Here is a 12,978-nt window from a genome sequence, read left to right as displayed (position 1 = left end):
CATGGGAAAGGAGATACTCGTATCCCAAAGGAAAATCCTGTCGTTTCCATAGAAACATTCCTCAATTTAAAAAGAGAAATCCTATAACACGTAGTATTTCATAGCGACGCAATTTATGTGTTAATTCGTCAATGGGAGGGAGCGAGAGATGCAGTAAAGATGGAATAGTCCATCGGAAAATAGATACGCGTATCTCAAAAGAAAATCCTTTCTTTTTTATAGAACCGTTACTCGATTTAGAAGGAGACGTCATTGAACCCATAGCATTTCATTGCGACGCAATTTCTGTTTTAATTCGTCAATGAGAGGGAGCGAGAGATGCAGTAAAGAAGGAATAGTGCATAGGAAGGGAGATACTCGTATACCAAAAGAAAATTCTTCCTTTTACATAGAAACGTACCTCGATTTAGAAGGAGAATTCCTATAACTCATAGTATTTCATTGCGACGCAATTTCTGTCTTAATACGTCAATGTGAGGTAGCGAGAGATGCAGTAAAGAAGGAATAGTGCATCGGAAAGGAGATCCTCGTATCCCAAAAGAAAATCCTGTCGTTTCCATAGAAACGTTCCTCGATTTAGAAGGAGAAATCCTATAACCCATAGTATTTCATAGCGACGCAATTTCTGTGTTAATTCGTCAATGTGAGGAAGCTTAAGTTGCAGTAGAGAAGGAATAGTGCATCGGAAAGGAGATACTCGTATCCCAAAAGAAAATCCTATTGTTTCCATAGAAACGTTCCTCGATTTAGAAGGAGATTTCCTATAACCCATAGTATTTCATAGCGACGCAATTTCTGTGTTAATTCGTCAATGTGAAGGAGCGAGAGATGCAGTAAAGAAAGAATAGTGCGTCGGAAAGGAGATACTCGTATCCCAAAAGAAAATCCTGTCGTTTCCATAGAAACGTTCCTCGATTTAGAAGGAGAATTCCTGTAACCCATAGTATTTCAAAGCGACGCAATTTCTGTGTTATTTCGTCAGTGTGAGGGAGCGAGAGACTCAGTAAAGAAGGAATAGTGCGTCGGAAAGGAGATACTCGTATCGCAAAAGAAAATCCTGTTGTTTCCATAGAAACGTACCTTGATTTAGAAGGAGAATTCCTATAACACATAGTATTTCACAGAGACTCAATTTCTGTGTTAATTCGTCAATGTGAAGGGAACGAGAGATGCAGTAATGAAGGAATAGTGCATCGGAAAGGAGATACTCGTATCCCAAAAGAAAATCCTGTCGTTTCCATAGCAACGTACCTCGATGTAGAAGGAGAATCCCTATAACATATAGTATTTCATAGCGACGCAATTTCTGTGTTAATTCGTCAATGTGAGGGAGCGAGAGATGCAGTAAAGAAGGAATAGTGCATGGGAAAGGAGATACTCGTATCCCAAAGGAAAATCCTGTCGTTTCCATAGAAACATTCCTCGATTTAAATAGAGAAATCCTATAACACGTAGTATTTTATAGCGACGCAATTTATGTGTTAATTCGTCAATGGGAGGGAGCGAGAGATGCAGTAAAGATGGAATAGTCCATCGGAAAAGAGATACGCGTATCTCAAAAGAAAATCCTTTTTTTTTTTATAGAAACGTTACTCGATTTACAAGCAGACGTCATTGAACCCATAGCATTTCATAGCGACGAAATTTCTGTTTTAATTCGTCAATGTGAGGGAGCGAGAGATGCAGTAAAGAAGGAATAGTGCATGGGAAAGGAGATACTCGTATCCCAAAGGAAAATCCTGTCGTTTCCATAGAAACATTCCTCAATTTAAAAAGAGAAATCCTATAACACGTAGTATTTCATAGCGACGCAATTTATGTGTTAATTCGTCAATGGGAGGGAGCGAGAGATGCAGTAAAGATGGAATAGTCCATCGGAAAATAGATACGCGTATCTCAAAAGAAAATCCTTTCTTTTTTATAGAAACGTTATTCGATTTAGAAGGAGACGTCATTGAACCCATAGCATTTCATTGCGACGCAATTTCTGTTTTAATTCGTCAATGTGAGGGAGCGAGAGATGCAGTAAAGAAGGAATAGTGCATAGGAAAGGAGATACTCGTATACCAAAAGAAAATTCTTCCTTTTACATAGAAACGTACCTCGATTTAGAAGGAGAATTCCTATAACTCGTAGTATTTCATTGCGACGCAATTTCTGTCTTAATACGTCAATGTGAGGTAGCGAGAGATGCAGTAAAGAAAGAATAGTGCGTCGGAAAGGAGATACTCGTATCCCAAAAGAAAATCCTGTCGTTTCCATAGAAACGTTCCTCGATTTAGAAGGAGAATTCCTGTAACCCATAGTATTTCAAAGCGACGCAATTTCTGTGTTATTTCGTCAGTGTGAGGGAGCGAGAGACTCAGTAAAGAAGGAATAGTGCGTCGGAAAGGAGATACTCGTATCCCAAAAGAAAATCCTGTCGTTTCCATAGCAACGTTCCTCGATGTAGAAGGAGAATCCCTATAACATATAGTATTTCATAGCGACGCAATTTCTGTGTTAATTCGTCAATGTGAGGGAGCGAGAGATGCAGTAAAGAAGGAATAGTGCATGGGAAAGGAGATACTCGTATCCCAAAGGAAAATCCTGTCGTTTCCATAGAAACATTCCTCAATTTAAAAGGAGAAATCCTATAACACGTAGTATTTCATAGCGACGCAATTTATGTGTTAATTCGTCAATGGGAGGGAGCGAGAGATGCAGTAAAGATGGAATAGTCCATCGGAAAATAGATACGCGTATCTCAAAAGAAAATCCTTTCTTTTTTATAGAAACGTTACTCGATTTAGAAGGAAACGTCATTGAACCCATAGCATTTCATTGCGACGCAGTTTCTGTTTTGATTCGTCAATGTGAGGGAGCGAGAGATGCAGTAAAGAAGGAATTGTGCATGGGAAAGGAGATACTCGTATCCCAAAAAAAATCCTGTCTTTTATATGGAAACGTTCCTCAATTTAGATGGAGAATTTCTGTAACCCATAGTATTTCATAGCGACGCAATTTCTGTGTTAATTCGTCAATGTGAGGGAGCGAGAGATGCAGTAAAGAAGAAATAGTGCATCGGAAGGGAGATACACGTATCCCAAAATTAAATCCTGTCGTTTCCATGGAAACGTTCCTCAATTTAGAAGGAGAATTCCTATAACCCATAGAATTTCATAGCGACGCAATTTCTGTGTTAATTCGTCAATGTGAGAGAGCGAGAGATGAGAGTAAAGAAGGTATAGTGCATCGGAAGGGAGATACTCGTATCCCAAAAAAAATCCTGTCGTTTATATGGAAACGTTCCTCAATTTAAATGGAGAATTCCTATAACCCTTAGTATTTCATAGCGACGCAATTTCTGTGTTAATTCGTCAATGTGAGGGAGCGAGAGATGCAGTAAAGAAGGAATAGTGCATCGGAAAGGAGATACTCGTATCCCTAAGGAAAATCCTGTCGTTTCCATAGAAACATTCCTCGATTTAGAAGGAGAGTTCTTGTAACCCATAGTATTTCATAGCGACGCCATTTCTGTGTTAATTCGTCAATGTGAGAGAGTGAGAGATGCAATAAAGAAGGAATAGTGCATCGGAAAGGAGATACTCGTATCCCAAAAGAAAATCCTGTCGTGTCCATAGAAACGTTCCTCGATTTAGAAGGAGAATTCTTATAACCCATAGTATTTCAAACGACGCAATTTCTGTGTTAATTCGTCAATGTGAGGGAGCGAGAGATGCAGTAAAGCAGGAATAGTGCATCGGAAAGGAGATACTCGTATCCCAAAAGAAAATCCTGTCGTTTCCATAGAAACAAGCTTCCATTTAGAAGGAGAATTGCTATAACCCGTAGTATTTCATAGCGACGGAATTTCTGTGTTAATTCGTCAATGTGAAGGAGCGAGAGATGCAGTAAAGAAGGAACAGTGCATCGGAAAGGAGATACTCGTATCCCATAGGAAATTCCTGTCGTTTCCATAGAAACGTTAATCGATTTAGAGGGAGACGTCATTAAACCCATAGCATTTCATAGCGACGCAATTTCTGTGTTATTTCGTCAGTGTGAGGGAGCGAGAGACTCAGTAAAGAAGGAATAGTGCGTCGGAAAGGAGATACTCGTATCGCAAAAGAAAATCCTGTTGTTTCCATAGAAACGTACCTTGATTTAGAAGGAGAATTCCTATAACACATAGTATTTCACAGAGACTCAATTTCTGTGTTAATTCGTCAATGTGAAGGGAACGAGAGATGCAGTAATGAAGGAATAGTGCATCGGAAAGGAGATACTCGTATCCCAAAAGAAAATCCTGTCGTTTCCATAGCAACGTACCTCGATGTAGAAGGAGAATCCCTATAACATATAGTATTTCATAGCGACGCAATTTCTGTGTTAATTCGTCAATGTGAGGGAGCGAGAGATGCAGTAAAGAAGGAATAGTGCATGGGAAAGGAGATACTCGTATCCCAAAGGAAAATCCTGTCGTTTCCATAGAAACATTCCTCGATTTAAATAGAGAAATCCTATAACACGTAGTATTTTATAGCGACGCAATTTATGTGTTAATTCGTCAATGGGAGGGAGCGAGAGATGCAGTAAAGATGGAATAGTCCATCGGAAAAGAGATACGCGTATCTCAAAAGAAAATCCTTTTTTTTTTTATAGAAACGTTACTCGATTTACAAGCAGACGTCATTGAACCCATAGCATTTCATAGCGACGAAATTTCTGTTTTAATTCGTCAATGTGAGGGAGCGAGAGATGCAGTAAAGAAGGAATAGTGCATGGGAAAGGAGATACTCGTATCCCAAAGGAAAATCCTGTCGTTTCCATAGAAACATTCCTCAATTTAAAAAGAGAAATCCTATAACACGTAGTATTTCATAGCGACGCAATTTATGTGTTAATTCGTCAATGGGAGGGAGCGAGAGATGCAGTAAAGATGGAATAGTCCATCGGAAAATAGATACGCGTATCTCAAAAGAAAATCCTTTCTTTTTTATAGAAACGTTATTCGATTTAGAAGGAGACGTCATTGAACCCATAGCATTTCATTGCGACGCAATTTCTGTTTTAATTCGTCAATGTGAGGGAGCGAGAGATGCAGTAAAGAAGGAATAGTGCATAGGAAAGGAGATACTCGTATACCAAAAGAAAATTCTTCCTTTTACATAGAAACGTACCTCGATTTAGAAGGAGAATTCCTATAACTCGTAGTATTTCATTGCGACGCAATTTCTGTCTTAATACGTCAATGTGAGGTAGCGAGAGATGCAGTAAAGAAAGAATAGTGCGTCGGAAAGGAGATACTCGTATCCCAAAAGAAAATCCTGTCGTTTCCATAGAAACGTTCCTCGATTTAGAAGGAGAATTCCTGTAACCCATAGTATTTCAAAGCGACGCAATTTCTGTGTTATTTCGTCAGTGTGAGGGAGCGAGAGACTCAGTAAAGAAGGAATAGTGCGTCGGAAAGGAGATACTCGTATCCCAAAAGAAAATCCTGTCGTTTCCATAGCAACGTTCCTCGATGTAGAAGGAGAATCCCTATAACATATAGTATTTCATAGCGACGCAATTTCTGTGTTAATTCGTCAATGTGAGGGAGCGAGAGATGCAGTAAAGAAGGAATAGTGCATGGGAAAGGAGATACTCGTATCCCAAAGGAAAATCCTGTCGTTTCCATAGAAACATTCCTCAATTTAAAAGGAGAAATCCTATAACACGTAGTATTTCATAGCGACGCAATTTATGTGTTAATTCGTCAATGGGAGGGAGCGAGAGATGCAGTAAAGATGGAATAGTCCATCGGAAAATAGATACGCGTATCTCAAAAGAAAATCCTTTCTTTTTTATAGAAACGTTACTCGATTTAGAAGGAAACGTCATTGAACCCATAGCATTTCATTGCGACGCAGTTTCTGTTTTGATTCGTCAATGTGAGGGAGCGAGAGATGCAGTAAAGAAGGAATTGTGCATGGGAAAGGAGATACTCGTATCCCAAAAAAAATCCTGTCTTTTATATGGAAACGTTCCTCAATTTAGATGGAGAATTTCTGTAACCCATAGTATTTCATAGCGACGCAATTTCTGTGTTAATTCGTCAATGTGAGGGAGCGAGAGATGCAGTAAAGAAGAAATAGTGCATCGGAAGGGAGATACACGTATCCCAAAATTAAATCCTGTCGTTTCCATGGAAACGTTCCTCAATTTAGAAGGAGAATTCCTATAACCCATAGAATTTCATAGCGACGCAATTTCTGTGTTAATTCGTCAATGTGAGAGAGCGAGAGATGAGAGTAAAGAAGGTATAGTGCATCGGAAGGGAGATACTCGTATCCCAAAAAAAATCCTGTCGTTTATATGGAAACGTTCCTCAATTTAAATGGAGAATTCCTATAACCCTTAGTATTTCATAGCGACGCAATTTCTGTGTTAATTCGTCAATGTGAGGGAGCGAGAGATGCAGTAAAGAAGGAATAGTGCATCGGAAAGGAGATACTCGTATCCCTAAGGAAAATCCTGTCGTTTCCATAGAAACGTTCCTCGATTTAGAAGGAGAGTTCTTGTAACCCATAGTATTTCATAGCGACGCCATTTCTGTGTTAATTCGTCAATGTGAGAGAGTGAGAGATGCAATAAAGAAGGAATAGTGCATCGGAAAGGAGATACTCGTATCCCAAAAGAAAATCCTGTCGTGTCCATAGAAACGTTCCTCGATTTAGAAGGAGAATTCTTATAACCCATAGTATTTCAAACGACGCAATTTCTGTGTTAATTCGTCAATGTGAGGGAGCGAGAGATGCAGTAAAGCAGGAATAGTGCATCGGAAAGGAGATACTCGTATCCCAAAAGAAAATCCTGTCGTTTCCATAGAAACAAGCTTCCATTTAGAAGGAGAATTGCTATAACCCGTAGTATTTCATAGCGACGGAATTTCTGTGTTAATTCGTCAATGTGAAGGAGCGAGAGATGCAGTAAAGAAGGAACAGTGCATCGGAAAGGAGATACTCGTATCCCATAGGAAATTCCTGTCGTTTCCATAGAAACGTTAATCGATTTAGAGGGAGACGTCATTAAACCCATAGCATTTCATAGCGACGCAATTTCTGAGTTAATTCGTCAATGTGAGGGAGCGAGATGTGCAGTAAAGAAGGAATAGTCCATCGGTAAGGAGATACTCGTATACCAAAAGAAAATTCTTCCTTTTCCATAGAAACGTACCTCGATTTAGAAGGAGAATTCCTATAACTCATAGTATTTCATTGCGACGCAATTTCTGTCTTAATACGTCAATGTGAGGTAGCGAGAGATGCAGTAAAGAAGGAATAGTGCATCGGAAGGGAGATCCTCGTATCCCAAAAGAAAATCCTGTCGTTTCCATAGAAACGTTCCTCGATTTAGAAGGAGAATTCCTATAACCCATAGTATTTCATAGCGACGCAGTTTCTGTGTTAATTCGTCAATGTGAGGAAGCTTAAGTTGCAGTAGAGAAGGAATAGTGCATCGGAAAGGAGATACTCGTATCCCAAAAGAAAATCCTATTGTTTCCATAGAAACGTTCCTCGATTTAGAAGGAGAATTCCTATAACCCATAGTATTTCATAGCGACGCAATTTCTGTGTTAATTCGTCAATGTGAAGGAGCGAGAGATGCAGTAAAGAAAGAATAGTGCGTCGGAAAGGAGATACTCGTATCCCAAAAGAAAATCCTGTCGTTTCCATAGAAACGTTCCTCGATTTAGAAGGAGAATTCCTGTAACCCATAGTATTTCAAAGCGACGCAATTTCTGTGTTATTTCGTCAGTGTGAGGGAGCGAGAGACTCAGTAAAGAAGGAATAGTGCGTCGGAAAGGAGATACTCGTATCGCAAAAGAAAATCCTGTCGTTTCCATAGAAACGTACCTTGATTTAGAAGGAGAATTCCTATAACACATAGTATTTCACAGAGACTCAATTTCTGTGTTAATTCGTCAATGTAAAGGGAACGAGAGATGCAGTAATGAAGGAATAGTGCATCGGAAATGAGATACTCGTATCCCAAAAGAAAATCCTGTCGTTTCCATAGCAACGTTCCTCGATGTAGAAGGAGAATCCCTATAACATATAGTATTTCATAGCGACGCAATTTCTGTGTTAATTCGTCAATGTGAGGGAGCGAGAGATGCAGTAAAGAAGGAATAGTGCATGGGAAAGGAGATACTCGTATCCCAAAGGAAAATCCTGTCGTTTCCATAGAAACATTCCTCGATTTAAAAAGAGAAATCCTATAACACGTAGTATCTTATAGCGACGCAATTTATGTGTTAATTCGTCAATGGGAGGGAGCGAGAGATGCAGTAAAGATGGAATAGTCCATCGGAAAAGAGATACGCGTATCTCAAAAGAAAATCCTTTTTTTTTATAGAAACGTTACTCGATTTAGAAGCAGACGTCATTGAACCCATAGCATTTCATAGCGACGAAATTTCTGTTTTAATTCGTCAATGTGAGGGAGCGAGAGATGCAGTAAAGAAGGAATAGTGCATGGGAAAGGAGATACTCGTATCCCAAAGGAATAACCTGTCGTTTCCATAGAAACATTCCTCAATTTAAAAGGAGAAATCCTATAACACGTAGTATTTCATAGCGACGCAATTTATGTGTTAATTCGTCAATGGGAGGGAGCGAGAGAAGCAGTAAAGATGGAATAGTCCATCGGAAAATAGATACGCGTATCTCAAAAGAAAATCCTTTCTTTTTTATAGAAACGTTACTCGATTTAGAAGGAGACGTCATTGAACCCATAGCATTTCATTGCGACGCAATTTCTGTTTTAATTCGTCAATGTGAGGGAGCGAGAGATGCAGTAAAGAAGGAATAGTGCATCGGAAAGGAGATACTCGTATACCAAAAGAAAATTCTTCCTTTTCCATAGAAACGTACCTCGATTTAGAAGGAGAATTCCTATAACTCATAGTATTTCATTGCGACGCAATTTCTGTCTTAATACGTCAATGTGAGGTAGCGAGAGATGCAGTAAAGAAGGAATAGTGCATCGGATAGGAGATCCTCGTATCCCAAAAGAAAATCCTGTCGTTTCCATAGAAGCGTTCCTCGATTTAGAAGGAGAATTCCTATAACCCATAGTATTTCATAGCGACGCAATTTCTGTGTTAATTCGTCAATGTGAGGAAGCTTAAGTTGCAGTAGAGAAGGAATAGTGCATCGGAAAGGAGATACTCGTATCCCAAAAGAAAATCCTATTGTTTCCATAGAAACGTTCCTCGATTTAGAAGGAGATTTCCTATAACCCATAGTATTTCATAGCGACGCAATTTCTGTGTTAATTCGTCAATGTGAAGGAGCGAGAGATGCAGTAAAGAAAGAATAGTGCGTCGGAAAGGAGATACTCGTATCCCAAAAGAAAATCCCGTCCTTTCCATAGAAACGTTCCTCGATTTAGAAGGAGAATTCCTGTAACCCATAGTATTTCAAAGCGACGCAATTTCTGTGTTATTTCGTCAGTGTGAGGGAGCGAGAGACTCAGTAAAGAAGGAATAGTGCGTCGGAAAGGAGATACTCGTATCGCAAAAGAAAATCCTGTCGTTTCCATAGAAACGTACCTTGATTTAGAAGGAGAATTCCTATAACACATAGTATTTCACAGAGACTCAATTTCTGTGTTAATTCGTCAATGTGAAGGGAACGAGAGATGCAGTAATGAAGGAATAGTGCATCGGAAAGGAGATACTCGTATCCCAAAAGAAAATCCTGTCGTTTCCATAACAACGTTCCTCGATGTAGAAGGAGAATCCCTATAACATATAGTATTTCATAGCGACGCAATTTCTGTGTTAATTCGTCAATGTGAGGGAGCGAGAGATACAGTAAAGAAGGAATAGTGCATGGGAAAGGAGATACTCGTATCCCAAAGGAAAATCCTGTCGTTTCCATAGAAACATTCCTCGATTTAAAAAGAGAAATCCTATAACACGTAGTATTTTATAGCGAAGCAATTTATGTGTTAATTCGTCAATGGGAGGGAGCGAGAGATGCAGTAAAGATGGAATAGTCCATCGGAAAAGAGATACGCGTATCTCAAAAGAAAATCCTTTTTTTTTTTTTTATAGAAACGTTACTCGATTTAGAAGCAGACGTCATTGAACCCATAGCATTTCATAGCGACGAAATTTCTGTTTTAATTCGTCAATGTGAGGGAGCGAGAGATGCAGTAAAGAAGGAATAGTGCATGGGAAAGGAGATACCCGTATCCCAAAGGAAAATCCTGTCGTTTCCATAGAAACATTCCTCAATTTAAAAAGAGAAATCCTATAACACGTAGTATTTCATAGCGACGCAATTTATGTGTTAATTCGTCAATGGGAGGGAGCGAGAGATGCAGTAAAGATGGAATAGTCCATCGGAAAATAGATACGCGTATCTCAAAAGAAAATCCTTTCTTTTTTATAGAAACGTTACTCGATTTAGAAGGAGACGTCATTGAACCCATAGCATTTCATTGCGACGCAATTTCTGTTTTAATTCGTCAATGTGAGGGAGCGAGAGATGCAGTAAAGAAGGAATAGTGCATAGGAAAGGAGATACTCGTATACCAAAAGAAAATTCTTCCTTTTACATAGAAACGTACCTCGATTTAGAAGGAGAATTCCTATAACTCATAGTATTTCATTGCGACGCAATTTCTGTCTTAATACGTCAATGTGAGGTAGCGAGAGATGCAGTAAAGAAGGAATAGTGCATCGGAAAGGAGATCCTCGTATCCCAAAAGAAAATCCTGTCGTTTCCATAGAAACGTTCCTCGATTTAGAAGGAGAAATCCTATAACCCATAGTATTTCATAGCGACGCAATTTCTGTGTTAATTCGTCAATGTGAGGAAGCTTAAGTTGCAGTAGAGAAGGAATAGTGCAACTTAAAGGAGATACTCGTATCCCAAAAGAAAATCCTATTGTTTCCATAGAAACGTTCCTCGATTTAGAAGGAGATTTCCTATAACCCATAGTATTTCATAGCGACGCAATTTCTGTGTTAATTCGTCAATGTGAAGGAGCGAGAGATGCAGTAAAGAAAGAATAGTGCGTCGGAAAGGAGATACTCGTATCCCAAAAGAAAATCCTGTCGTTTCCATAGAAACGTTCCTCGATTTAGAAGGAGAATTCCTGTAACCCATAGTATTTCAAAGCGACGCAATTTCTGTGTTATTTCGTCAGTGTGAGGGAGCGAGAGACTCAGTAAAGAAGGAATAGTGCGTCGGAAAGGAGATACTCGTATCGCAAAAGAAAATCCTGTCGTTTCCATAGAAACGTACCTTGATTTAGAAGGAGAATTCCTATAACACATAGTATTTCACAGAGACTCAATTTCTGTGTTAATTCGTCAATGTGAAGGGAACGAGAGATGCAGTAATGAAGGAATAGTGCATCGGAAAGGAGATACTCGTATCCCAAAAGAAAATCCTGTCGTTTCCATAGCAACGTTCCTCGATGTAGAAGGAGAATCCCTATAACATATAGTATTTCATAGCGACGCAATTTCTGTGTTAATTCGTCAATGTGAGGGAGCGAGAGATGCAGTAAAGAAGGAATAGTGCATGGGAAAGGAGATACTCGTATCCCAAAGGAAAATCCTGTCGTTTCCATAGAAACATTCCTCGTTTTAAAAAGAGAAATCCTATAACACGTAGTATTTTATAGCGACGCAATTTATGTGTTAATTCGTCAATGGGAGGGAGCGAGAGATGCAGTAAAGATGGAATAGTCCATCGGAAAAGAGATACGCGTATCTCAAAAGAAAATCCTTTTTTTTTTATAGAAACGTTACTCGATTTAGAAGCAGACGTCATTGAACCCATAGCATTTCATAGCGACGAAATTTCTGTTTTAATTCGTCAATGTGAGGGAGCGAGAGATGCAGTAAAGAAGGAATAGTGCATGGGAAAGGAGATACTCGTATCCCAAAGGAAAATCCTGTCGTTTCCATAGAAACATTCCTCAATTTAAAAGGAGAAATCCTATAACACGTAGTATTTCATAGCGACGCAATTTATGTGTTAATTCGTCAATGGGAGGGAGCGAGAGATGCAGTAAAGATGGAATAGTCCATCGGAAAATAGATACGCGTATCTCAAAAGAAAATTATTTCTTTTTTATAGAAACGTTACTCGATTTAGAAGGTGACGTCATTGAACCCATAGCATTTCATTGCGACGCAATTTCTGTTTTAATTCGTCAATGTGAGGGAGCGAGAGATGCAGTAAAGAAGGAATAGTGCATCGGAAAGGATATACTCGTATACCAAAAGAAATTCTTCCTTTTCCATAGAAACGTTCCTCGATTTAGAAGGAGAATTCCTATAACTCATAGTATTTCATTGCGATGCAATTTCTGTCTTAATACGTCAATGTGAGGTAGCGAGAGATGCAGTAAAGAAGGAATAGTGCATCGGAAAGGAGATCCTCGTATCCCAAAAGAAAATCCTGTCGTTTCCATAGAAACGTTCCTCGATTTAGAAGGAGAATTCCTATAACCCATAGTATTTCATAGCGACGCAATTTCTGTGTTAATTCGTCAATGTGAGGAAGCTTCAGATGCAGTAGAGAAGGAATAGTGCATCGGAAAGGAGATACTCGTATCCCAAAAGAAAATCCTGTTGTTTCCATAGAAACGTTCCTCGATTTAGAAGGAGAATTCCTATAACCCATAGTATTTCATAGCGACGCAATTTCTGTGTTAATTCGTCAATGTGAAGGAGCGAGAGATGCAGTAAAGAAAGAATAGTGCATCGGAAAGGAGATACTCGTATCCCAAAAGAAAATCCTGTCGTTTCCACAGAAACGTTCCTCGATTTAGAAGGAGAATTCCTGTAACCCATAGTATTTCAAAGCGACGCAATTTCTGTGTTATTTCGTCAGTGTGAGGGAGCGAGAGATTCAGTAAAGAAGGAATAGTGCGTCGGAAAGGAGATACTCCTATCGCAAAAGAAAAAACTGTCGTTTCCATAGA

This window comes from Schistocerca cancellata, unplaced genomic scaffold (assembly GCF_023864275.1).
Source record: "Schistocerca cancellata isolate TAMUIC-IGC-003103 unplaced genomic scaffold, iqSchCanc2.1 HiC_scaffold_1147, whole genome shotgun sequence".
Classification (NCBI taxonomy): Eukaryota; Metazoa; Arthropoda; class Insecta; order Orthoptera; family Acrididae; genus Schistocerca; species Schistocerca cancellata.
Note: the sequence above shows the minus strand (reverse complement) of the source record.